Below are 26,764 nucleotides of genomic sequence, written 5' to 3'. Positions count from 1 at the left end.
TATAGTACTTCAATTTTTAGTGGATACCTTCAGTACAATCAAGCTACCTAAGATTGCTTTAAAGGGAAAGTGACTAAACTTGGTTGGCTACTTTGCTCTTTTTCAGTTGTGTTGCTTTTAATTTCATTTAGTCTTAAAATAATTGCTCAATTTAATTCATAAACAGTTTTAAGTTTCTGTTGAGATTTCAGGTAGCTCTTTTCAAACTTGAAGAAAAAAATGCTTTAGAAAGATGCTCTGACTAGAAAGCTCAAGTGATTTTGTAGCAAGGTGTCTGAAAGCAAGTCAGTGATGTGCTCTGTGCATAGTTTTCTACAGTCTTCCTTTTCATCTGGAATGAGTTAGATGTGGCATGACATGCTGGAAAAATCCAGGAATTATAAATGAGCTTTTGTGACTACTGCAACTTTTCAGCTGCTCTTAAAAATGTTCATTCTTGGCAGTTTCTACATTTTATTTACAAATACTTGTTTTTATTTTCAGGATGGATTTTAATTAGCTGATATACGTAGTTATTTTTAAATTCTTCTCCCCTACCCCCCACTGATTGCACAGTATTTCAAATCTCATATTTGAAGTTGAATGCAAATTTCAGCTTCTCCAGGAGAGTCCCTTTACCTGGTATAACATGGTAGGTAGCCTTTGGTTTTCTCTTTAAGACAGCAATAACTACCTGAGCCCACTACATTTTTACTGACTGTTAGCTGGTGGAAAAGTACTTCTCCTGTGGCCATTGACTTTAAATCATGATTTCTTCCAGTAGGAATTCACTATCATCTGCCTATAGATATCCAAAAATAAGCATCCAAATACATCTTTTTATTCACTCTGACAATTATTTTAAAACCATCAGTGGTACCTCTTTCTTTTTGCTTCACAAAGCAACTTTCTGCAGCCTTCGCATCTCCCCACCCACTGCAAATGCTGAGGCTTATTCTGGGATTTAAAAAGGATTATCATTTTTAAATTCCATGTATGTTACTAGAAAGGGGCTTCAAACCATGATTTAAAAATCTCCTCTTGTACCCGAACTGGAGGTATTCATCTGCAAGGAAAACTGTTATCAGTGAAACTTTCCCATTCAGCCCAGTTCTCAGTCAAAGGATATTTTGTGCTTGTGAATGATTTTTTCTTCATCCTTCTTAATGCTCTACTAATATTTCCTTCCAATTTGCCCTGAAAAATGAAAATATGCAAAGTGAGGTACCATAAAGCTATCAAGATGTGCAATATTCTTCACTTAGAGAGAGCAGTATAGAGAACGTTTCCTAATTATCCTGATCATGGAGATATGAAGATTACGTATTAAATGGAAGGAGGTCTTAGCACAGTGGCTTGTCTGATGAGTATAATCTCAGGAGGTTGGAGTACTCTTTTTGGTTTATACACCCTATGTGCTTTATAATTTCTATTTCGTCCTAATAGCCCACTAGAAATGCAGCAGCTCATGCTGACCCTTTAGAGAGTTGAAGAAGAACACCTGCATGGTCTGGAAACCCTGCTAAAATTCATGTCGCACCAGAAGTACCAGGATTCCTTTACATTACAGACACTGTAATGCCAGAGAAGTGAAACGCACAAAACAGTAATGAACAGACTATACAGTTTACAGTTTCTGAGTTGCACAAAATGTTAGCTCTATAAATGTATTTTAAAAGACCCACCAGCAGATATTTAAAAATAATTGCAAATTCTTCAGTGATGTACACACATAAATGAAGGAATTCAGCTGAGGCAATTATAGTATCTCCCGCTGCTGTGCCAAAAGTATTAACATGATACATGAGACCTCCCACTGTTTGCAGATCTCTGTGGTAACTAGGTTGAAACCTGGAGATTTAAGGTTTAGAACTTGGAGGTGAGCTGAAAAGATGTTGTAAATAATTGCACAGGTTTCAAATCTAACAGGATGACTGTGGTGCTCTAATACCAAGAGTGTTGCAGGAATGGACTATAATCAAAACATTCAGGCAAATGGTTGTTAATGTGCTGCTTATAAACTAAAGACTTGGGAAAAGCATATATTTTCTAGAGCTTGAATGGTTCAATGTATTCCCCCGAGTTGATAATGTCATTTTATTTGAAGAGCAAAGTGGGGAAAAAAAAGTATTTTCTTGTTAGAATTTAGCCATGCTTAACTTTTTTTTTTTTTTCTTTTCTAATGTGATGAATTTTCTGCCTCTTTTCTCTGAACATCTCATTACACCTTGAGACAGAAAGAATTGTTATGACACCATTTTATAGGATAGCAGAGGACCTTGTCTGGGGTCACAAAGGAAATAAACAGCACATTCAGAAACTGAAACGGGTGTCCTCACTCCTAGCCCTGTGTTATGTTCTTTTCCCTGCTGGCACCATGAGAAAGTAAATAAAAAGGAGAGCACCATGAGACATGAGTAAATAAAAAAGAAATCTTGGAAACCTATTTAAATCCAAGTATCTGTGACTTTTAAGTTATATGCTTCTCTGAACCTAAGAAGCTATTCAGAAACATGCACTGTTTTTAAAACTTTTTTTCCTAAATTGCTCTCTCTCTCTGTCTTTCTCTCATAAACTTATATGTGAATTAACATTTGTTTATTTTCTAGATACCAATCAGGTGATGAAAATGTTGGAATAGTTTCTCTGAAAAAGTGAAGCTCTAAATTTTTTTTCAGCATTTATGTTTATCATCATTAAAAATGAAACAAAACATACAGCTATCTTTACCAGATTGTTTAATATATATCTTTTAATAAGAATTACTTTTATAACAATGTAGAGAATCATTATCTGCAGGTATACCCAGGTGATGCTTAAATTTTACCTCTTTTTTTTTTTTTTTTTTTTTTTTTTTGGTCAGAGGTGCTTTGTAGATATTTCTGATTTCATGCATACCAGTGATGGCATGTGAACTGAAGTGTGACTGTATCCAAAGTTTGTGGATATTTGGATCTCTGTTTACAGCTTAGGACCATCCATTTTATCTAGATTGTTGCGGCTTTTGAAGACCTGTGAACATTTTTTTTTCTTTTGAAGTGATTTTATTGTACTTTTAGGTATGTAACTGAATCCAATTTGTATGTGCAGGCATACAGATTGAGTCTATGGATGAAGATGTTAAAGTACTCTTGCTCCTACCCTGTAATCCTGATTTGGGGATACGTGCGACAATGCATGTGGCCACACCGAAAAGCTTTACCTAGAATATTTATCTTGTTCACCAGCATTTTAATGCTTAATATGTTCTGATACAGTAAAACAACAACAACAAAAATTGAAAAAAAAAAAAGACTTTGGTTCTTGGTGTTTCATTTTATAGGAAGACATGCTTACTCCTCCATTTATTTGTGACATTGTTAAAGCAGAGAGTTGGTCCAGCTGTGAATTTATAAGCTGTAAGCAATATTCTCTGCCTTTGGCCAAATTTTAGTCTCCCAACATTCACACTCTGCCTGGAGTGAATCTCTGACCAACAAATTCCCTAAAATAAGAACGAATAATGGAAAAGCTGACAGGACCCTTAACAGCAGCAGAGCCACAGGCTTCAGTGTAAACAACATAATAACAGAGTGGGTTTGAATGTCGTCCTGGAATTTCAGCCTTTTTCTGCTTTTCTTGTCCAATTGCTGGTGTGACTGTTTCACAGCAATGCTTACTGGGATATTCCAAAATCTATAGTTATTCATCTACAGGCTCCCGCTATAACCCAGCAATAAAAAGTACATCAGGATGTTAACTGCTCTAGCTTTTATAGCACAATAAACATGGCAAAACCAAGCTGGCTACGGATGAGGTAGTAGTTAAATTAAGCCTAACCAGGTAGTTCTCTGGCTATGACACACTGAGATATTGGGACTTGTCAGCATAAGGTGCTGTGACAGTGTCTTGCTGTGTGCTGAGTCATAGTATGAAGCCTAGAGAAAGGCACAAGCCTCTTTCTTCTCATCCTCCTCAACCCCATTCCTTTTCTGATGTGGAAGTGCCTTGGACTACATGCACACTTCCACACTTCACTACCAAAAAACAGCATTAGTCCTGAAAGAGGTAGTGGGGCTTTCCTGTGAAACACACTGAACAACCAACCACATAAGAATAAGGGTCTCAAAACTAAGGAAGCATTTTAGAAAGCAACAAAGAGAGAGATTTTTTTACTTTTATTTTTTTATTTTTTTTTCCCCATTCAGCTGTTATGTCCCGGTATATAAAAAGATTATCCCTATAACTGTTCTCCCCCCATCACCACTACCAAGGGCTCTTTTCTGGTCTCAGCTGCTTGAGGTTAGGGGAGGACAGTGCTGCAAATGTGGCCTTTTCAAATATTTGTACTAGTTCCACTGGTTTTGCCTTTCTCTAAATTGAGAACTCATTAGTTAAAGTGCTCAGGGAAAATTCGGTCCTATGTAATTAGCTCATATGACTATTATTACTAAAATCAGCGTTCCTATGAAATAGTACAGAAGTTTCTATTGCCCTCCAAAGGACAGTAGATCCCTGTTTTGCCCCAGTCCTAAACCAGGGTAGGAACGTTCAGAATAAAGATGTAAGATTTTACTCATGGGTTGTATTTAGGATATTATACCCAGCCAGGAAGCTGTGAAGGCTTCACAAATAATTTGAATGACAAGCTTGTAGGGTAAACTTCAGGTAATATTTAGGTGCTTTGCTTTGTACTACTAATCCAACAAATCTGCAAAAGCCAGGTTGTAGCCTGAAGTGCTAACATAGTTCCTAATTTTTATTTATGTGTGAAAGCTAAAAGACTTTTTTGTTTTGTTTTGTTATCTGACAACTAATGAGCTCTTTAGTCCTTAGCAGAATGCATAGAAGGAAAAAATCCAATTTCTGGAGGTAGGGATGGAGGAGTAGGAAAAGAGGACTATTCCTAGACTGCATCCTCTCTCATTAATTATTTTCCTTTGTTCATATAGTAAAAGCTACTCTGCTAATACATTGAAAAGGAAAGATTAAGATTTCAGACTTAAGGAGATTCAAGTCATACTGAAAAGTATGAAACATACATATTAATAACATTTCCTGTTTTCAATAACATGCCTTCATACTTTACCTGTCCTTGACTGAGTAAGATAGAAGCCACAGCTGCAGTTGTTCTCAGGTTACAATTCAATAGATAATCCAATTATATGCCTTTCTGAACCTATATCAAGATTGCATACAGAACTGTATTGATTACATTTTAATGCCAACACTGCCATGGCAGCAGAAACATTTTTTTTTCGTCGTTGTTGTTTTGTTCATACCCTAAACTTCAAAAATGCCCAGAAATGTCTTAAACTTTGTTCTTATGCTAGTACCTACCACTTGCCAAACTTCCCAGAGAAAGACAGAACTTTTCTTCTGTTTATGTTCTCATATTAAAACATAACAGAACATTAACAGAAGAAGGTGGTAATGATGTGAGAGCATTCACAGCTAAAGTGAAAGTCCCTCCTCCATTTATGGGAATTATATTTGCATCTCCCACAGATTGCTTTAGGTATTAGGCAATAGTCCATCTGAACAGACAATATTTCCTCTCCTACTGTTGAAAGCTTGCTGATGTAGAGGGAAAAAAATATCAGGGCTCTTCTAATAAGTCTGTCTGTTCTTCTTACTTCATTCTCCCACCTCAAAGTCACATCTCCTCTTTGTTTCTAATTCATTTTGTCACTCAGTTTTGTGCCCTACACTCCAAGCAACACAGTGTACTTCAGAACATTATGGGAGCAGATTGCCAAAGAGAGAACCATGGCTGAAGTAATGATTCTCAAGCTGTATGTCTGGAAGTATCAAAGGTCTTTAAAGGCTTTCCTGACATTATGTGAACATGATGTCTTAAGAAATGAAAAAGAATAAATATAGTGACTGAGAGTGCTAGGAGGGAATTTTATGATTTTTCTCTAACAAAGTCATCTGTAGAATGAACCATTGGGAGATTTGCTGAGCTGAAAGAAAAGCTGTCTCTTCCATTGTGTGTTCCATTCTGGAGCTACAGAGCCATGGTGTATGTTGCTGGAAGCTATCATCTATGGGTGTAACAACAGCTCTTCCATGGATGTAATTTTCTACCCACAATATCTAGAAAAGAATATTAAAATAATGAATACTCTTGCTGAGTTTTGTTAGCTGTCTTTGGATAAAACAGTATTTAGCATTGTTTTATTGCATATTCATAGAAAACAATATATTAAAACATGCAGTGTGGTGATGAATGTCATTTAACAATTTTACTAGGAAACACTAAGAGATTTATTGTTTTAATAGTTGAGGGTTCACTTGTTTGCTTTAAAAAAGGCTGTCTCCTAATTCAGGTTCATGGAGTTTTTGATAGATTCTTTCCATAAAAAAGAGGAAATTATGAATGATATGAACTAGAGAGACCCTTGTGTGTGTGTGTGTATATATACATACATATATATGTGTATATATATATATATGCACTTAGAGACTGTATGTAATTCCCCTTTCATATTATGGCCAAATATGTTGTTCTGAAAAAAATATTTTGTAAATCTTTTAAAGAGATAAAGTAAGATTTTTTTAAATTAAAGCTATACAAATTTAAAAGAGAAAATGATTTTATTTGCTATTTGAGAAGCAGTATTACTTGAAAAATACTTGAGGCTTGACATTTGTCACATCAAAATAATCTGAGATATTTTTACAGTTATTACTGTACATATACAATAACACAGAATCCAGTAGGCTTACATTTGAGGACTGTATGTAAAATGTTACAATTTATTCTTAAAATTGTACTATATTTTCCTTAATGCTGACTTCTAATAATATTTTTTAAATCTTATTCTCTATTATTGCTTTATGTACCTGTAGTAGATGTTGAAAGGTCTCTTGGAATTGTAAGCTCCTCAGGATCAAGAGTCTAGTATGTGTTTGATGCATTTCACTTGACAGACTTGAAGGATGATTTCCTAGGGGGGCTCAGATGACAGACTAAGGAAGCTTTATCTCTCCTTCCTCTTTAGCTTTATGAAGTATGATGTATGCTCAGAAAAATCAGCCTTTTTTTTTTTTTTAATGTTTGAGCACTGATCATTTTTGCTCACAGTGCACCTCTCTCTTTCCATTCAAAGCAAAATGGCCTCATTTTTCTGAGTACCCAGCACGAACAGTTCAGATAGCAATGTGTATAAAACCTCCCCCTGCCTGGCTGCTTTGCAACATAAAGCTTAGTTATTATTTATCTAATATATTCAATCTCATGGGTTAAGAAGAGAGAAAAGCAGGGGCTGTGAAGTTAATCATTTCAGTCTGCTCTTGAGAAATAGCCTGAGAAGTGGTTGGGTGTGCTGCATATCTGAAAACCTAAACAAATTTGTGCTCTGGGGAAAGGAAGAGATTAAAGGCAAACAAGTTGCAAGAAACTAAGGTTGTCTTCCAGAGAAAGTCCTGCCACCAGCAACGGGGGTTCAGATCAAGCCCTTTTGTTACTATCTGCTGTAGCTATAAACAGTCTTTCATATCATCATTTGAAGGTAATCACTTAGGGTCTTACAGGTTAAAGTCAAAGTCTTATATCAAAATGCAGCAAGTTTACTGAGAAACTTGCTGTTTACTGAAAAGTCAGAAAGCAGAGCTCTTCACCAGAGAGTTCCATGAAAGCAAACTGCAGTAATCTGTACTACCTGCAGGTTCAGAAATGCCGCGTGTTTTGAAGGAAACCAAATTCGGTATGTTTGGGAACACCTGGATACTCTTTGAAGAAGAAATACATGGTCCATTCCACCATTTCAGTGTAAAAAAATAGCTTCAGATATAACAACCTATTTTGCATCTGCTTTAGTGCAGTTAAACATCATGTTCACAAGAGGATGCTTAATGATTATTCCAAAATTTCCAGACACCTTTTGCATAAAGGTAGGAAGATTATGGTCCGGTACAGACAGTTTCTCTGCTAATTTCTCTGTGGCTAATGCAAACATTTAGTCCTCTTAGCTGCATGGTGAAGTGTCTGTAATTAACCCTCAGTAGGGAAATGCTTTCATTGTTTAACACTTTGCATTAAATAGTTTAATAAATATATGCTTTGCAGCCACTGTCTCATCCACCCCACAGAGTAAAGAATTGCTAATATGAATATAATGATTTGTGTATGAGCAAATCCTTTTTTTTTTCTTTCTTTTTTCTTCTTACTACATTCTGCTCAGTTTCAGATTTCTTTAAAAATTTAATTGATTATATGCCAGCTATATAAGAGCTGGAAAAGGCTTAGGAAATGTAGTCTTTCACTTCTTTAATTGTATGTTATTGCCTATAGGGCTAATAGGACGTATTGTGAGATACAGGCAGAAGAGTATTTTGACAATTGTGTAAAACTTATTACGGGATGTTTTAAGGGCATTGTGTCAAAATGTGGGACATATTATGTTATGTGGGGGACAGACAAAGGTAGGGAAAGGTGGATGGATTGGGGTGGAACTAGTATGGGGAAACAGGAGAAGGGGTTAAAGGACCTGGTCAAATGTATTCAGGTTGCTGGTCAATATGGTTGTATGACTGAACCCTGTGCTTGATTACCATAGTTTACCATATCTTTTTATTAAATCCTATTTTTACTGTCTGTGTGAGTGAGCTCTCCATCCTGAGTGTGTGTGTTTGTATGTTTGCATGTGAATACCAATGAATTTAAAACCAGACTAGCCATCGAGCAGAGAAGAGGGCTTAGTACCAGCAACTGAAGCGGGACCATGAAACTCTCAGGGCTCATAAGTCTGTATGCCAAGATCAGGGATGACCAAAGTATCTGGGACTAGCTGCTGGGTAGACTGAGTATCAAAGTCCAGCTGCTGGAGTGATCCATACTGTACATGCACATACACAAGTATATGTATTTATAACTATGTATATGTACATAACAGTATGCTATATTCTACTGACAGTTTCCAATCCTGATATCTGGAGAGAAAGATCAGGGATTGGGCTGCTTGTGCTGTTCATATTTGTTGTGAGTGCTGTGTATTTTTGTCGGTGCTTATCTGTGTGGCTAGCTTTATGTGAGTGGATAGATATTCATCTATATATGTACACTGTACAGTGTACTTGTGTTTATTGGGAATGAATGTTCAGCCTCACTACTGGCTGGAGATGGGGTCACAGAGCTGCAGAACCTTTATGCATACCAGCCATGCAGTTCAGCAGCTTCTAAAAGAGAACTCTAGTCTAAGCAAGTGAAGCACTTTGTTTAAAAAAACAAAAACAACAACAAAAAAAACAACTTATGTATAAGAATATTTTTGGAGATGGATCCATTACTGTCAAGCATTTTTAAACCTCCTGCTTGTAGAGGGTGGTTCATTCATATATCTGCTAACATTGCTCTGTAATCCTTAGAGACTTTCCTTTCTTATGATTGTGTCACCAGTTATTTTCATAGAATAAAGAGACTCAAAAATGAACTGACAAGCAGAAGAATCACAAGTCATAAAGTGTAAAGAATAGGGGAACTCACTTTATTAAGCTGCCTTTTTTGAACAACAGTACAAGCCAAACTCCTTCTTTAAATGTGATGTTATAACAATGATCACTTTGCTATCACAAATTAGTGCTGCAGTTGGAGAAATCACTTTATTGAAACTGAAGGTTTTTTGGGGATTGGGGAGCTGCATGCTAGATCACAGAATCCAGTTTATTTGTTTCCTGCATTCTCCTCTTGGGGCTAAAGGCAGAGTATGTTTCAGTGAAACAGAAAAAAATAAATGACTTCTATATACGGTGCACATATATATCCCTTTCTCTGCTTTCTCCCAGACACTGATATTACCAGATAAGGAGAACAGGGAGTTGATCCAAGGACTGCTGAAGACACTGTCTCATGCTTCACAGGCATGTTGATCTGGCCCATGCAGAGAGGTAAAAGAAACTTGCTGTGTTCACAACACAGAGGATTCTATTAGGTGTGTATATCTTTTTTGGGGAGTGAGCCAGAAATGCATTAAAGTTTTTATGAATTCATATTATTTTAAAGAGCTTCTAAATCTCATATCCAACTATTCCATACATGATATCTGCTCTGTGTAGTGCTTGTTAGATGATGTAAGCAATTGAACTAGGTTATTAAGCAAACTCATATGAATCAAGAAAAGTGGGATGTTAGAGAAAACTTTGCCAAATGGTTCAAGTGAGAACATTTCCTATTAGGGTTTTGAGCTCCCGATCTTGTTGTCCTTTCAGCGCTGCCCTGCCCAGCTTTCTCAAATGTCCTTCCTTAGTCACCTCCTGAATGCCGTTGTTGTGTACCATGATTCTTCCTTTTGGCTGGCTCCTTGTGGCAAACGCACTGGGCCAAAGCAACTCACCTCTTACTTAAAGTTGGTTAGCTCTGCAAGCATGGTGCTGTGCTCCGGGCTTCACCTGTGTGCTTAACTAGCTCCACTGAGATAGTTTCTTCTTTCCTCAGCCTTGTATTTTTGTAGTTTTACTTCTCTAGCCTCTTCTTTCCAAATAAAATTATGAAACAGGCAGTCATGGTCCTCTCTCATTAAGCTCTCAGTTTCCGCCCTACCAGATTTTTTTTTTTTTGCGTTGGCAGTAATCCATTTTTTCCTTCCACTTGCCTCCTCCAGATTTCTTACTTCTGCAGGTTTTTTTTTTTTTTTTTTCTTTTCTGCACTGGGGGGAAGCTGGTTGTCTCTTATACTAGAAGTGGGTCAGGTTCATTGTTTTTGCTATCTGTCCAAGCAAATGCCATAAACTATCCAAGAAGGAGCTGTCTTGGTCTCCAATAGCTCCTAACTGGAGGGAGTTAGTGATTCCACGTGGATGGAAAATTGTTACAAAGTTTTCTCAGTGGTTATTGAGTATTTGATGGGTTTTACGATAAAACTGAAATCAGGGCACATAGAACGTTTTGGCCCAAATAGTTCAATTTGTTAAAGTCATAAAAACCAAAAATCATTTCTATAATAGGATGTGCTGCAAACCTTAGTCCTCTGTGCTGTTACAGTTGCACAGGAGCTGTAATTCCAAGTCTATTTATGACAGTTGGATTCCAAATTTTTTAACTAATGAGCTAAATTCTCTGAGAGGCAGGTACCTGTTATTCAGTTAGGCTGTCACGGGAAGACAGGTTGTAACAAACATAAAATTGCACTGACAGTTACCACAAAGGACATCTGTCTTTGAATAAGAGAAAAAGTTGTTAATTTGAGACAAACTTACAGTGAGCATTTAGGTAATTACATTAAATTATGGTTAATGTAAGTAATTATAATTATTTAATTATGCCATAATTCAGCACAGTTGGATTCAGTCATGAGACATGTTTGGTGTCTTGCCTGCAGAGAGGGAATACTCTCAGACATGGTGTATCTATATCTTGTGTAAGTCACTGCATCCAAAACTGGCTCAGAGTCTCTAGTGCTATTTACACAGCTGGAAGTTCATGGAATAAAAAAAATGTAAATACAGAAAAGAAGCTACTTACCTTGTTTTCCAGCCCACAAAGACTTGTCCTGGGAGTATGCGTTCTAACAGTATATCCAGTGGAGTTCGAAATTCCTAAGTGCTGCTGGGCTTTTCTATGCTTTTCTGCAAGTAATTATGCCATAGCTTAATAGTTCCCCTTATCAGAATATCTTTTTCTTTTCTTTTTTTTTTTTTTCAAATAATTATTCAAACTTTTCATTTTCAATAATGTAATTATATGTATTTTTGCCCTAAATATAGCTATTATTTTCCTTATCTGACCAAAACGGAGTGGATTATTTTCTTCCTACTTCTGTGATGAGATGCCGTAATAAGAATTGCAGTGCATTTTTGTTCTCCTGTCATATTACGTAGTAATATAATTCATTTCCAACTAAAATCTTCAGATCTCTTTTGGGATTGATGCCTTTCACATTCTTCTCGCCTGGAGGCTAATAGTTAAATTCTTTTACCCAGATGTATTGAACTCCCATCCTACACAGAGACATGCTCAGTTTTATGCTTTGTGATTATTATTATTGAAGTGGATAGGACTACTCACAGTACAAGCAATGAAGCACACATATAAATATTTGTGATATCAGACTTTTATTAAAATAAGCCAATTAGAAGTAAAAACAGTGCTATCATGTCAACTTTTAGCTCTCTTTAGCCTTTGACTAACTGGTGTGTACAGTTTGTCTCACTTAAATATGGTGCATCAATTATTACTGAATAAAACCAGAATGAATTGTTTAAATTAATATATATGCTTTAGTTTAAGAATATTTTATGTCTCTCAAGACATTTTTATTTTTTCTGAAATAGTCCTGTAAAGTTTATAATTCTAACAAAAAAGCTGCTTGTTTTTCTAAGGAAGTTTAAATAATTTTTTCCTCTTTATGTATTATTCAAAACAGCCAGATGCTTTGGGGATTCTGTTTGCCTTTGGAAGGAAACTAACATTTCCAATTTAGGGTTATAATTTAAACTGAAATATCTAGGTCTAGCATAGTTAGAGTACTTTATTGCTTTCTGTCTCATTGAACACATAAGACTGAATTATCTTTACAACTCTCCAGTTTCAGTTTCACTCATGTTTTAGATTTCTTTGTTGGGATATATTTTCTTCTTTCTCTAGGAACTGTCATTTCCCTGCAGCTTTGAAAAAGTTTAGTATCTTGGCCCCGTTCCCTTTTTAATTATTTCTTGCCAAACCCTTTTGATATGCTCTGGCTCAATCATGGTTACTGAACCCAAAGCGGGACTTAAAACACGGGGCCTATATTACATGACAAAATAGACTGTGCTATAGCAATGGACTGTGCTATAGCTCAGAGCTTAAGTAACACTCTAATTTACAAAGAAGTGTGTCTGTTTGAACCTTGATTCAACCAATCTTCCTTAATTGCGAATCTTTAAAGCATGTGTGTACAGTAGAATGCTTGCTGAATAGAGAAGGAGGAAAGCATATGCTTATGTTTTATTGAGTTACTGTGTAAGAAAGGTTAGATTTGACTCCTGGTGTTTAATGCAGCAGAAAGTACGACACAGCATTTTTGTATTTTTTTTTTTATGATGTCTATGATCTTTTGTTCTGTGTTTGTGTCAAGTGTTGCTATTGCATCGGATTTATGAGGTAATGGTTTGTTAGCGGGGTACTGCAGGGATGGCCTCTGTTAGAACTGCCCAGAAGCTGCCTCATGATCCAGCCAGCTCCAAAAGGGACCTGCTGCTGGCCAGAACCAAGAGTGATGTTGGTTATGACTCTGTTTTTAGTTTCCTTTTAGTTTCTCACTGTTCTAGTTTGCTCGCGATAGGCAATAAATTATATTAATTTCACAAAATCATGGAATGGCCGAGGTTGGAAGGGACCTCTGAAGATCACCTAGTCCAAACCTTCTGCCAAGCAGGATCACCTAGAGCACATTGTGCAGGATGGCACCCAGACGGGTTTTGAATATCTCTGCAGAAGGAGACTCCACAACATCTCTGGGCAACCTGTTCCAGTGCTCTGTCACCCTCACAGTAAAGAAGAGCCCTCTCATATTGAACCAGAACCTCCTATGCTTCAGTTTGTGCCATTTGCCTACGTTAAGTCTGTTTTATCCATGATGGTAATTGTTGAGTCATCTCCCTGTCCTTATCTCAACCTTTGAGTCCTTTTCAATTGTATTTTTTCCATTTTTTCCTTTGAGGAGGGGGAGGGAGAGAGTTGTTGTGGTAGAGTTTAGCTGCCCAACAGGGTAAAACCACCACAGCTATACAGGAAAACTTTATGGTGAGTTAATCTTAGCCATCAGCCACTTACCCTCCCAGATGCTCACTCAGTACTTCAATAGGATCGATGAAAATAGGATGAAAAATCTCATAGGTTGAATGAGGGGCTGTGGTCAGACCATAGCAGTTCCTCTCTGTCACTCCTTCCTCCTCACACTTTTCTCGTGCCCTAGTATGGGCTCTTCCACGGGCTGCTGCAGGGAAATGCAGAAGACCACATGCTCCACTGCGGTCTCCAAGGGCTGCAGAGGGTTCTCTGCTCTGGCACCTGGAGCACCTCCTCCCCTCTTTCTTCTCTGACCTTGGTGTTCACAGGGCTGTATCATTCACTTTTCCCTTACTCCTCATGGCCATGCAATATCTTGCCATTTCTTAAGCACGTTCTCCCCAGAGCACCACCACCTTGGCTGCTTGGCCCAGCCATGCCCTATGCTATTGAAGTGGGCTATTGAAGTGGGCTGGAACCAGCTGTGTCCTCAATGGGGCAGCCCCAGCCTCTTCTCACAGAAGCCACCCTGCAGCTCTTGTGTTAGGAATGCCTTGGCACCTACATCCAATTCAACTTTCAATTATTTTAGAGCTGCCTAGTATGAATAAAGGAGAAAAATAAAATGAAATAAAATGACTTTCACTGGTAATCTCTCTGCAGCCATCAGAGTTTAATCGGGTGGACAGCTAGCTGACTGCTCTAGAGTAGACAGAAATATTTTCAACAGAGTACTACATGTACCAGAATTTATATATACCAAAATATTTTCACGTTACCACAGCCACTTTCCCAGACTGTTAGAAAAATTCCAGGAAATGTAGTTTCAGTATTTCAGAGAAATACCATACTTGGACCCTGATTCAGTAAAGCACTTCACTATTTACTTAGGTCTGAGTGAAATAAATGGAACTGCGACATAGCTTAAAGGTAAGTCTTATTGAAGTGCACCTTTGGGCTGACCAAGCATTTGTTTCTTTCACAATGCTTTCAGTCAAATATCTAGATGAGTTGCTGAAGGTTAACAGATACAGGAATCTCTTGGTGTTTTAGTAGCTCTTTGGAGTGTCTGAATGTTGACTTAAAATATTTTAGATGACAGGATGAAGATCAGAAAATCAGATCAAGTTAGGTAGCCAGTCCCGAATCCAGAGATTTGCATTTATACTCAAAGTATAAAAGTCAGTGTAGGAGAGAGAGAGGCTAAATCTCTTTCCACTGAGCTGTTTGCTTGCTGTGTGGAGTATCTTCTTTCCATCTCCTTTGTGTCTATGAAAAACAAGTACTTCATCTTTTCTTGTATTTGGAGCACCTTGATGAAGGGAGACTTTTTTTCAGACATTCCTGTGTTCTCACTGTCCTTAACTAGGTTCATTCTAGAGGAAGACAGTGATAAAAGATTTTCTAGGAAGTGAAAAAGAACCCCCAGTCTGATAAGAGTATTTAAGAATAGGACAAGGACCTTAATGTTTATGCTGTGTCAGAGTGAATATCTGTTATCTAACAGTAGTCAAAGGAAGAGTATATGAATAAAGTCAATATTTGTTATTTTCAAGAATAACTCTTCCAAATTCCTGTTTATAACTGGTAGACTTTGGAGCTAGGTGTGTCTGCATTTTACAGCCTTTGGCGTTCATTTATTTATTTATTTATTTTCCCCGTTCTCCATATATTGTCCTGTCACTTTTGAACCTACCTAAACTTCTAGCATTAATGACTCTATGGGGTCACACAAAGAGGTTATGGAAGGTGGTTTATTGATTCTCATATTTCCATTTTAAAGTAACTCCTTTAATTCTTGGCAGACACCTTGGGTTGCTCTTGAGGAGGTTAGCACATCATCTTTTTGCACAATTTTAACTCTATTCTACTGCTGCAATCTTTGTATAAACAGACACACACATACACACACAAGCATGAACCTCTTCCCCATGGATGGTTCATGCAACACTTGCCATGCATTGGTGGCCAGCAATCAATTTCAATCATCTCTGTCTGTCCAAATATATTCACATCAACTTGCTAGCCTTGGTCTATCAGCTGCCTGATGAACTCTCCTGGGCTGCTGAAGGAAAAATGAGCCAGCTGCTGGTCTTGCCCTGTTACAGACCTGGTTATTTCACTGTGATTCAAGGCCTATTACTTCCTTCCCAGTGCAAAACTGGCTCCATGAGCAGAAAACTGAAAGTGGATTTTTTTTTATTTTTTTATTTTTTTTCAAAAACAGGCAATGTACAGGTGTGTTAGGCCAGACTGACTTGAATTAAGCTACCTAGTATTAGGTAGTTAAGCTAGGAGCATTGGGGCTCTCCTCATCTGTACAGCAAGGTAATCTGCTCAAGGGAAATTTAGACTTAACTACTACTAACTACTACCTACTAACTTGAACATTTAAGTCTCTTACCTAAAATTAGGCATTAAAAAGTGGGTGCAAGGGAGGACATGGGATATTGGCTATAAGTAGGAAACTATTAAATGCATTAATTATCTGAGTCAGGTGGCTAGTTATGGAATGTGAGCCTACTAGAACATTCATGGCCAAAGTTGTTTTTTGGCTTTTTAGTATAAACTTATGATTTTATGTCTGAAGTCCTGATTCTAGTTCTGCTATGCTGTCTAGAAAGGGATCTGTCTTGTTAGTATACATTTGAAATACTTTAATCATGTATAACTTTCCTCTCTGCTCCCAGCAAAACATCATGTGCTCTTTTTTACTGCAGTTGTAGGATAAAAATTTCCTTGAAAGCTGAGCTGTTTGAAAGCAGCTCCTTGTTTACTGCTGTGGTACTTCGATATTCTAATCTCAATACTCTCTCCTTTATCTTCTTAATAATAAATACAGTAGAGTCTAATTTATAGGTGGTAGTCATCCCCATCCCCTTCCCCACCCCCCCCCCCAAAAAAAAAAGAAAAAGAAAAAGAGATCATAGTACAAATGACAATTTAGAAATTTAAGGTTTTTACTATCCATTCAGTTTATATTAAGTCTACTAAAAGACTTATTTGATTATTCTCTATTAATCTGTGTAGGAGAAAAAGTTTAGGCAAGTACAGTTGAGCTTTGTCCTGACTTTCAACATCATGCCATATGTCAGCTATGCTGTGCAATGCTGCTGATGGTATATGTGCTATATGCATTGTCACGTTTTTACTCTTTAGCTTTAATTTTCTTACTGTCCTTTATAATCACTGCCCATTTGGTAGAAAACCATAAAGAACCCTCAACGTCACAGAGAGGTGGCTTTTTTTAAAGTGTTATATTTTTATCAGGTTGAGCTGAACAAAGGCACTGAGGAATAAGACTTTGAAATGAGGTGCATACCTCAAATCAAGAAGGCAGTAATTCTGCAGTTGCCTGGTGATGTTGTCAGGAAAAAATATATGCAACTTATTTCTTGGGTAATTATACCTTTTCTCTAAATGGCTAGAAACTTTATTCTGTTCATCTATGAGTGTCCCACTGAAAAAAAGCCTCCTGTCAAGAGAAAGCACAGTTGGAAAACAGACGATAATAAGAATGCCTTGTTCTAATTTTGTTATATACAAAATATAGTAGATGAAAAATACAACTCAAAAGTTACCAGAAGCAAACTGTAGACCATTTCAGTGTCTTTATTAAGTTATGCAAGCCATTATCTTTGTGCTAAGTCCTTTGCGTGTTCTGTTCATTGCTGTACAATGTACTGTCAGTGCTGTACAGTGTCCTGCTGTACTTAACGTCAGGAAGTAATTGATAATAATACTTTGAATTTTCTGTGTCTGAAGAAACAGACAAGTGCTCTCAAGTGTTGTTCATCAATATTAATGAATAAAGCAATCTGTTAAACATAACTGCATTGATACCATGGACATTTCAATGCTCCTTCATCACTAATTGAGTGCTAGCAGCATTTTCAGAAAGTAGCTCAAGACTTGTCACTCCACTTCTACACATGCAGTCTATTGTTATATTTTCCTTAATCTGGACTTGTTCTGACCATTCTTAAAGCTCTTGCTGAAACTATGTAAGCAAAAGCTGAAAAAACTTCATATACATGGAAGTTCAAAAGTTTAGATGTCTGTCATCCTGTCCTCTTTTTATGAATATGCATTTGAGGGTGTGACTGTGAAAAACGAGTAACTGTAAGAGTGATTCTTTGTCAGAAATAATTTGATAATTTTGATGATACAAATAAAAGAAGGTTATCTACGGGCCTCAGTGGAGAGACAGCAAGACGGTATTACAACAGCTCTAGTCTGTTTAGCTGTATGACTTCTAACTCTGTCCTTGTTTTACTAAATCCAAATTGATTGTTGCAGAGCTATATGGGCTAGGTTTACACCGGTAAGTTAAGAAATACCATGCAACATCCCCAAGAACTGGGGATCTATTAGAAACTGTTCTAACAATTTAACTGTATAGATGGCATGGTTTTTCCTTGTGCCAACTAGCATTGTCTGAACTAATCTGAGAGCTAGTATAGGCCAATGTCCATTACCAATAAACCGTTTGTATATAACCACTGGATTTTTGAGGCCAAGGAATTTAAAAATGAGTTTATGGGTTGTTCCTTGCTATATTGCCTTAGTACTAGAGAACTGCTACAGACATGATTGATTTACCTGTATGGATATCACCTTTGTGTCTTTATATCTAATTCATCAAAATTCTGGGTTGCAGAATACCTCTTGTTTTGGGCATAGAACTTGTTTTGTCTAAGGGTGTGTGGAAAGACAGTAGCTGCTCTTTTAGGGGTATCAGGTCAAGGACTTTTGTCAGTGGAAAAAAAAAAAAGGATAATAAGAACAGGAGGAAACCATTAACAAGAACATACAAGGACACAAACCTGATCAACAAATGATAAAGGAGGCAGTGATGACTAGAGGGAAGGGAGAACAGGAAGAAATAAGGAGGGGAGCAGCCAGACAGGAGTATAAAAGGGATCAGAAGCCCTGCACCTGATCACTGCAGTTTGTCCCGTCTTTTAAAATCTTCTTATTGAATCTTTTCTTAACCCTCTCTCTTTGTAATCTTGCTCCCTATTCCTAGTGTCGGTGCCACAAGGGCTCAGTGCCAGCTCCTGGTGGGACCTGTGTGTGTGAGAGAGGACTGGGTGCTGGCTGCTGGACTCAGGCTGGAGTGTGAGCATCCCAGCCTGCGGTGGCAGCTTTTGTAGCCAGTGGGATGTTAGCATCAGCTCCTGGAGTGGGTGGAGATCTTGATCCTCCAGCCCCTGGGACAGGAGCACTGTGTGTCCCCAGACCTCCTGCTGGGGGATGGGGGTGAGTGAGGTGAGTGAGGGGCTCTGCGCTGGCAGCTGGAGCAGGGCTGTGGGTCACAGCTCATGTGCCTGGTGTTGGCTGCTGGGGACAGTGTCTGTCTGCCCCAAACTGGGTGTGCACAGGAGCAGCCAGAGAGCAGGGGACCAGTGGGGCAGGTGAGAGAGGCTGGGATGCAGGCGGGGATGCTGGATTGGCAGAGAGGCTTGGCTGGTGCTTGGGGCACCCAGGAGTGTGCATGCGCTGGTGAGCCTGGACGGGTCTGTGTGTGCCTGCACCAGGGAGCTGCTGCCTGTGCCAGCCCGAGAGGAGGAGGGGACTAGGCTGTCTGTGTTGGTGTGGTGTGTGAGCCTTGTGTGTGGGTGCTGTTGCCTTGTCTTTGGCAGTCTGCGTGACAGGTCTTGTCAGTGTTGTGTGTCTGGCTGTGTGTCTCTTGAATACATGGTTGAACCTTCAAAGGGGAAAGCAGCAGCTGCATGCCTCAGCCTGTGCAGAGACCCTGGGTCCCCAGGCACCAGGCTGGGCTCCATCTGCACATCCCTTTACAGTTTGGGATGTCCTTTTTTTTTTTATTTTTTTTCCTTTTTTTTTTTTTTTTTCTGATACTTCAGGTTTTGACTGGGAGTCAAACTGAGATCTGGTCTTTCTCATCCAGGTGTCCCCTTCTGGGTCAACAAGAATGTGAGCCAAGGCTTGGGCCCACATCTGTTCCTATCTCATCATTTGCCTTATTATTAGCTCTTTTGTTTCACATAGGAGCTCACAGACAACCTGTAGAAGCAGAAAAAAGAATGCTCTTATTTTCTAACACAGATGATTTGCAATCTGTGAGGGAATTACTGAAATTCATGAGCTTCGTCTCTGGGGTGGTCAACAGATGTGAGCTGAGTGGTTGGCCACCAGCATTCACCGAGACTATAAACTGCTTTATGGGCTAGTTTGATCCACAATTTAGTCACCCCTGCTCTGCATACCCCTAGCTCTAGGCATACCAAACTGTTACGTGTTAACTATAACTATCATGAGGACTGAATTTGTTAGAATATTATCTTCCCTAAGCACCATATTTGTTTTGAATCTTTGAACTCCTAGTTGCTACTTCTGACACATTTCTGTTGTGCTTTTGTTCACATAATCCAGCTGATTTAATCCCTTTTTTTTGCACTCTGTAGGAAGAGGTAAGAATTAGCCTGACCAATGTGAATGACAAACTAGAACACAAGACATCTTGCAAAGAAATGACAGGAAGAACTGTACTTTTCAAAGTTTTGTTTTGGATTAATTTAAGTTCCTGTCTTGGGTTTACATGGCAAAGGCTTGGTAACAGCGCGGCTTCAGGGGTGGCCTCTGTGAGAAGAATCTAGAAGCTGCCCCGTGTTATATAAGGGCCAGTTTCAGCTGGCTCCAAAGGGACACACAACTTGCTAGAACTTAGTTGTGCAACATTGGTTGGGCCTCTGTGAAAACAGATTTAAGAAAAGGGAAAAAAAAAAAAAACTGCTGTGCAACAGCAGCTGGGAGAGCGAGGAGTAAGAACCAGCCCTGCAGACCCCAAGGTCAGTGCAGAAGGAGGGCGAGAGGTGCTCCAGGCATGCAGCAGCAATTCCCCTGTGGCCTGTGGAGAGGCCCCTTGTGGAACAGGCTGTCCCCCTGCAGCCCATGGGTCCCACATGGAGCAGATCTCAACGCTGCAGCCTGCGGAGGAGCCCCTGGTGGAGCAGGTGGATGTGGCCTAGAGGAGGCTGCGGCCCATGGAGAGCCCCCGCAGGAGCAGGCCCCAGGCTGGAGCTGCAGCCCGTGGAGAGGAGCCCATGCAGGAGCAGGGGGTCTGGGGGGAGCTGCCGCCCGTGGGGGACCCATGCTGGAGCAGTTTGCTCCTGACGGATGGACCCCATGGTACGGAGCCATGTGGGAGCAGTTCTTGAAGAGCTGCTGCCTGTGGGAAGCCCCCGCAGGCTCAGTTTGGGAAGGACAGCATCCCGTGGGAGGGACCCCACGTGGAGCAGGGGCAGAGAGTGACCGAGAAGGAGCGGTGGAGACGAAGCATCAGGGACTGACCACAGCTCCCATTGCCTGTTCCCCTGTGCCGCTAGGAGGGAGGAGGTAGAAAAGGGTGGATGGAGGGAAGGTGTATTTAGGTTGTTTTTAGTTTCTCACTGTTCTAGTCTGCTATTGATAGGTAATAAATTACATTAATCTCCCTATGCTGAGTCTGTTTTGCCTGTGACGATAACAGGTGAGTGATCTCCCTGTCCTTATCTCAGCCCTTGAGCCCCTTTTCATCATGTTTTCTCCCATCTTTTCTTTGAGGGGGGGAAGTGAGAGAGCGGTTGTGGTGGAGTTCAGCTGCATAGCAAGGTAAAACTACTAACTGCAGTTCCATCTCTTTAAACTCCTTTATATCCAGTGTCTGAGTGAGAATGTGCTGCTGTTGGGGGGCGGGTAGAAGGGGATGATTCAAGGTATCTTATTTCTTCAGAACAACATCTGTAATTCTCCCATACGTGACAGAGGTTTAGAGTATGCTGAACTGTGCTCTGTAAAGACAAGAAAGGAGGAAAAAGAAAATAATTATAATGGTTGCGCAAGCAACTTGCATCGAGGAATTAACACGTTGATGTGACATATCATGCAGCTGAACACTAAAGTATATACTAATAGCACAGAAAAAAACAGCACCCTGTTACAATTCCAAGTGATCTGCATGATTAAGGCAACAACATTTTTGTCATTTCTCCTGTGCTGGTGGTGAATGCTGCATCAGTTGCTTCATTAGTATGCATTGTTGTATGAACTGATTTGCTATTGTAGCTGTAGACTGTTACTGGCAGCCACAGGAGGTCTAGGAAATTATACAAGTATGGATCTGAGAATGATTTTTAATTAAATGTGGCAAATAACAAGAAATCTGTGATTTGTTTTGATTGATTTACACTATGGTGATATCATCTAATTGGTAATACAATGACATTTTAATTCAAATTTCAAACCATTTTTATGTAGTAATCCAGGTTTACACTCTACTGAAATATCTATTAAAGCAATTTATTATATATTTAGTTTTACCTGTCTTTTACTTTGTTAGGGGCTCATTTTCTTACAAATCAAAAAGCCTTCAATTTCTCTGTCTTTATTATATTCCTATATGGAATGTTATTGAGAACTGCATGTTCTGTGCTTGCCTGAATCTATTTTGCCTCTAAGATTGTAATTCGTGCGATACTTCTTTGTTTCATTCCTGTGGCATTTGTTTCTGAGAATTTGTTGACAAATATGATAATGTGTCATCTAGAAAAAAAAAAAAAGATCTATGTGACATGTAAAATATGTAAAGAGAGTAACAATTCTTACAGGCATATTTTAGTACTTTTTACTGTCATGCTGCCTGTTGATGTTACTTTTAATCTAATATTTCTGACTTTCATCTTATGTTTTGGTGTCCACACTAATGCAAGCCATGGTTAAGTTTGTGTTGTAAACATATTCTCAGGACATTTTGTGCAGGTATGCATAGATGCATGCATACATATATATTCATACATATGTATGAGTGTATATATATATATCTTATAAAAAAGGAAAATAATTTCAAAGGACTATCTTGTTTCTATTCAAATTCCTAATGAAACTTTTATTTTGTCATTAAGCTTCAGTAGGAGGAGCTGTAGGGTCTCAGAGTGACTTCTTTGCAATTTAAAATGAACCACTTTTAAGATCTGAAGTATAAATACACGTTTGACTTTTCTGCTTCCATCCCATTGATTTTCCAGATACAAATTGATTATGTAAATCAAACATTTAAGTTTATTAGTTCATATCAGTATTTTTCTTTTAACTACTCCTTGCAACATTTTATGAAATGATAGAGAAAACTGTCACACTGTCTTCATCATCCTTAATTTTCTATGCAGTCAGCATTACTGAAACATCGTAATGCACCACTTCCTATGACTGCTCATTCATATGGAAATGTGTCCTGCTGTGAATATGCATCTCTACTCCATAATAGAAAACAGCAATGTCAAGAATTCCACTACAGTTTATTGTCAATTGGCATCCATCAATCTGTCAATTGAAACTCAAAACATGACTGAATGTGTTCCCTGGTATGTGTCTGTGAGACACATTAGCAGTAGTTTATATGCAGTATTTGTAACATTCTCAATCATTGCAGTGTGTTGTGAATGCATATTAGGAATAATGTGTTGTTCTCAGCTAATTTTTAATGTACTGATTGATGTTCCCCACTCCCAAACACCTTTTAAAGACTGCTGTCTTATCTGTCTCCATCACAACATAAGATACAAAATGCCACGACCCATGTTAACAAAATATGTCTGATTTACAGTCTCAAAATCTATATACTGTCTGTTTTGCTCAGGGGTTTTATAAGAGTACCAAGACTTTAGCTGGCAGTAGTCACTTTAATTTATTACTGTCTGAAGACTACATGGCTGTCCATGCAGATTGGTTTGGTAGGTTCAGTTCTGTTCCCAGGAGACAGATATCCACACCATAAAACTTCCTCCACAGTTGTTATTGGATGTGTTGGTTGAAGTTCTTGCATGTACAGTTAGCAGCCATTGGAGAAAAGACAGATTCTTCAAGCAATTCTGAAAGTGAATTGCTTCAGCTTCATCCTCTGTCCTTTTGTAATGTATTTGAGGCACATTGAAGCATGGAAAACATTCACTCCCCTGTACCTGTCTAGCCCCCTTCGGGGATGGATAGGTATTTCTGCAGCTGCTAATCCGCACATAATTACATCCATATTGGTAATAAAAGAGATGCTGGAAATGTGTTCAAGCACTTGTATCCTGATAGTCTCTGCTGCTCATTCCCTCACTCTGCTGTGGCCTGCCTTGGCTACCTCTGTCTAGATGAGCTCTGCTTTTGGGAAGGTGAAGAAATGGGCCAGCCCTGAGCAAAAGGCATGTGAGCTTCCTTGTGGCATATAGCTTTGTGACCAGCAAACGGGCCCTGGCTTTCTGTCATTTAATAGCATTTACATTGCTTTTCTTGCCACCCATATCCTGCCCCAGTACCTACTGCTATTAAGCAAAGGCCGGGAGGCAGGAAGTCCAAATCTGATGCTCTAAAATCTAATCATCTGACCCTGTATAGGCTTGTGGTAGTGATGAATACTGTTGGTTAAAAACAAACAAAGGCACTGACACTGCAGTGATACTCCTGATAAATGCAGCTTTCCAGTTTCTCTGTAAGCTTTTATGGGGGGATGCAGTTGGTTTTGCATCGGAATGGTCTTCTGTGAGCTCCACAGAAGTCCTAAGATCTCTCCATCTTCTTTGTGCTGGTGAAGGTGGTCGTCAATCAGTACAAGAGGATGAAGCTAGTATGGCAGTTGTGCTTTGGGAACTTTTCCCTGTATCTCCCACTCATGCACCGAGGTGTTTGCTGTAGGTCAGTGCAGAGCTGGATGTAAGTTTGAGTTCATTGCTGAGTGCTGATCTACCTTGATACCTTGTTTTGAACCTGCATTTTCACTGTCTTGCTTGGCTCATTTTAATTTTTTAATTCCTCACGTCCTGTCATCCATTTGTTTCTGGGCCCTCTAAGTCCAGTCTTCCCCTCACCATGGAACTCCATAATGTTTTTCTGCTGAGTTTGACCCAGTAGTAATACGTATCTCACTTGTAGCAGCCTTTTGTCTGTATTAAGTTCTCATAATATCTCTTTAGGTCTTATTGATAGGCAACCTTTTCTCTGTGAAATGAGATGATGTGCATGACTGTCAATTGTGCCCTGGGAACCTGGAAGGAACAGAGACAGAATAATAACAGACCGTTCTAGAGCATAAAGGTGATTACAATATCTGCTATTGCTATTTCTAGCCTTCCAGGAAAAGCCAGTCTATTTACCCATTCTTAAAGCTTAGTTTCTAGGTATAGTGCAGTAAGGACAAAAGAGAGAGCTCATTCTCAGAAAAGGATTTCATTACTTGATAACTTTATGTTAAAATTCAATTATTAGTGTGTGTTTTTAACTCATTTAGTTCAGTGAAATCAGTTTTATGGAGGTCACGGTCATTGTGACTGCTGCTGTCTTTAATTGGATTTATGATGCAGCACTCATTAATAATGGTGCTATCAGATGCTAGTGAAAGTCACAGTGTATTTTTACCTAAATGAGATGGTACTCATGCTGTTGATTTATATGAGCTGTAGACATTCTTATTAAAGGATGGAATAGAAAAAAGAAAGACATAATCCAAAGATAGATGATGAATATACTTAAAACTCTGTTCCTAGCAAACAAAGCATTGCTTGCTACTTTTTGCTATTTTTTTCTGCATTGATGATAGGGTATATCCAGAAAAGGAGTGGTGACTAAAGCAAACTGTTAGAACCAAAGAGAACAGATGTAAAATTGTTTTCCAGAGAATCACCATTTCTCTCTCTCTTCCACTTTGTTGTCAGGTACTGCTTCACATTAAATATATTTGAAATCATTAAAAGATATATATATTTTTAATTATTATTTCAGAGTTTGTTTTGTGTTATCATACTCTATTTATAGCATCTTGTTTTATAGTTCCTACCTTAGATCTAGAAACTAGATATTCCTGCCAAACCTAACTGTCACGTTTTGAGGATGCTTAACACAAATTTTGTTCCTTGCCAAAACCAATCATGTCAACCTTGTTTTGGAAAGAAAAGTCACCTAGCAGCCTAGTGACTGTCTCACTCATTCCAGAAATAGGAGAGCTGGCTTCAGTTGCTATCTCTGTCTGAAGAGCTTCTATGTACAAATGTTTCTTTTCTTTGGGTTATATGTTCATTTGCATGGGGATTTTTTCCCCACTTTGCACTAGATCTGTGTGATTATTCAAAATTACATTCTCCACTGTGCTCCTCATCTATGGATTTGCCTGACCTGCCAGCCTCTGTCTTACGTTTTTTGGTTTACAGTAGAGGTAATTATGTAGTACTCGCAAGACTTGAAATTAAGAATACAGTGTTCTTTGAAGCATAGTGACTAAACAACAGTAAAAAGTCTTCAATTCTCGACAAGTTAGGTGCTATATCATCACTATATTAATGTATGAAACCAAGCCTAGAGTGCTGATTGGTTTTATGGTACGGAATGTGTTATATTGACTACCCAAGTACAAGTTAGATAGTTTGGTGAATTGTCTTCTGAAGGAGAAGTACAGATGAAAATAGCGTAGCAATGCCCAAACACTGTTTTGTAACACTTGATTGTTGTGAAATAAGTGAGTAATGACCATAACCAAAATGTACCTTATATTTGTGAACTGTCTTTGAATATTATTTATTTCCAAGTTATAATGATGATTTTGAAAATTAAAATATGCTCTTTTATTTTGAACCAGTTTCATTTCCCCTACAGACCTATGAAATAACTAGTAGCATATACAAGAAAACACATTTGGGGTGGTAATCAAATGCTGGTTGTGGTATCCCTGTTTTTGAAAATAATTTCTTGACTAATTTCATTGGCATCAAAATAAGAAGTGTCCTGTGAAGCCTAGATGAAGATGGGAATGAGTTGATTACTCTCTAGCTAGCTTATTAACAGCAAGAATGGATGTTGTAATGTTCTGCTTCTGGAAATCAGTCTGAAATCTAGTCATTAAAGAAATAATTATATGTACCATAGATAATTTCACTGGGATATTGAATAAAGTTAGATCTCATTGGAAAAATGGCCAGAAGCATGTAATGTGCTAGTAGTTTCTTCCTGTGACATCAGAATAGTTTTTTTTCCCCCCTTCTCTTACTATTCTGTGATGAGCTATCATCTGTCAGGTTGTGCTTGGTGAGTTTCTCCTGAGTTTCTCAGCATGTAATGAAA

This window comes from Cygnus atratus, chromosome 1 (genome assembly GCF_013377495.2).
Source record: "Cygnus atratus isolate AKBS03 ecotype Queensland, Australia chromosome 1, CAtr_DNAZoo_HiC_assembly, whole genome shotgun sequence".
NCBI lineage: Eukaryota > Metazoa > Chordata > Aves > Anseriformes > Anatidae > Cygnus > Cygnus atratus.
This window is presented reverse-complemented; position numbering follows the sequence as displayed.